Source organism: Canis lupus, chromosome 7, assembly GCF_011100685.1.
Source record: "Canis lupus familiaris isolate Mischka breed German Shepherd chromosome 7, alternate assembly UU_Cfam_GSD_1.0, whole genome shotgun sequence".
Lineage (NCBI taxonomy): Eukaryota > Metazoa > Chordata > Mammalia > Carnivora > Canidae > Canis > Canis lupus.
The window spans coordinates 5467296-5469400 of record NC_049228.1 but is presented as its reverse complement, the minus strand read 5'-3'; positions in this window follow the sequence as shown (position 1 = coordinate 5469400).

Here is a 2105-nt window from a genome sequence, read left to right as displayed (position 1 = left end):
AACTAGGCCTACATCTAACCCTGAAAAACTCATCTATTACCTTAGTTGTAATAGACATCTGCTACCTGATGGTGGCAAATTATGCTCAGAGCTCTGTTCTGATACCCGGGCTTGTACAGATTGGGTTCCCAGGCTGTGGGATGGAAAATTAGCAGCCAAGAGCATTTTGGGGGAATACTCTTAGGATCTACATCTGTGGAAGGAAAAGGAAGGAAGCAGTGACGTCTGTCGACTCTGGGTAGCTCGGAAGCCGAGATGTCCCTTAAGAAGTGTCCTGAGTTGGAATGAAGGGTCTTTTCTTAATAACTCCCACTGGCCAGTCACTGGTTAATGGCAGGCTGCCCTTGGAAGGAGTTATGACCTTGGGAGAAAAGATTTTCTTCGGCAGAAGCAATTGCCTTAGGAAGCTGATATTGAGAGCTCCCAGCAGCTGAAAGAGAAAGTCTTTTGTTTCTGAAAGGAACCTGGGTTGGTCATCACAGCATTGGCTGCAAGAATCAACTGCTTAGGGCAGCCCAGGTGACTCAGTGGTTTAGCGCCGCCTTCAGCCCAGGTCGTGATCCTGGAGACCCAGGGTCGAGGCCGACGTTGGGCTCCCTACATGGAGCCTGCTCCTCCCTCTACCTGTGTCTCTGCCTCTCTCTGTGTTTCTGTCTCTCATGAATAAATAAAAATCTTAAAAAAAAAAAAAAAGAACCAACTGCTTACTTAATATTTTTGTTTGGCTACCCAACAGATACCTCAGAAATAACATTTGGACACTAAACTCTTCATGCTAATCCTTACTCCCTCATACTGCTTCTTCCTCTGGTTCTTCCTACCACACTTAGATGGCTATCATCCACTCACTCAACTCTGAAACCAAAGTGTCCCCCTGAACCTTTTGTCTGGCTCACCCCCACCCACGTGCCATCAGTCTAAATGTCATGATGACATCACATCCTAAATATCTCTTGCTCTAGCTTGCACCCTCCCTGCTGCTGCCTCTGTTGATTTGCAACCCTCCTGGGAGTTTCCCAGATAGAATCTGGAACTGGTCCCTGTACTCAGAGGGCTGGTACAGAGGCCGCCCACTCCGGGTTGGTAGGTGGCCGGTGTAATAACCAAAGGGAAGTTACATATGAGGTCTGTCTTTGGCAGCAGTAAGATGAAGAGATCCTGCTCCTCAGATCTTATGATTTATCTAGAGGCCTTAACTAGGTTCAGTCATGTGTACCATGCAGGTGTTCTCAATACCACATGACTACCTCAAGGCTACATTTTTGGAGTCACTTCTGGGAATGGGAAAGCAAATGGAACCCATATTCCAAGGACAGGGGAGGAAGTGAGAAGCTGGGATCCAGCTCACAGGTCAACCAGTGGTCACATCTTTTTGGATGACCTTCCCTGACAGCCTCTGGTGTAAATTACCATCACAGTTTGCTTGCATGACGGTATTCTTTACCTAAAAGTGGTTTCCCTGTGCCTACGTTTCCCCCCCTTCACACCAGTCTCTCCTTACAGCGGTCAGTGGTGTCTTTTTAGCAATTACTAGAAACATCTCATTTCAATCCGTGACTTCCAAAATCTTCAGTTTAGCCTACAAAGGCTTTCATCATGGGATTCCAATCTCTCCAGGTTTATCTTGTTCCACTCTCCCCACACTAGATATTTACTAGCTTCTTGGAAGCATCATGTCTCTGCACATGTTTTCCACATCATCCTCCCTCGCCCTTTTCTCCCTTCAAGTCTCAGCTTATATATCACTTCCTCAAAGAAGCCTTTCTTGAGCATCTAGGACTAGGCCGCATCTCTTGGTGTTCGCTGACAGAGCGTCTTTCTTGGCACATGTCATCTTGTGAGGATTTGGCTAATATCTTCATTTCCCATCAGAATATACGCTCCATAACAGCAAAAACGATGTGTCTTATTCACTGTTTTGTCTGCAGTGCTCAGCATGATGTGTAGCATATGGTATGTGCTTAATATTTGACTTCATGTGTGCCATTCCTTCTATTTGGGATGTCTTCTCTAGACTTGCAGAGCTCAGGCTTTTCCTATACACCCTCCAAAAAGTTAATCGCCACCTCCTCATGCCACCACTTTACTTTGTATATGTTCCATTG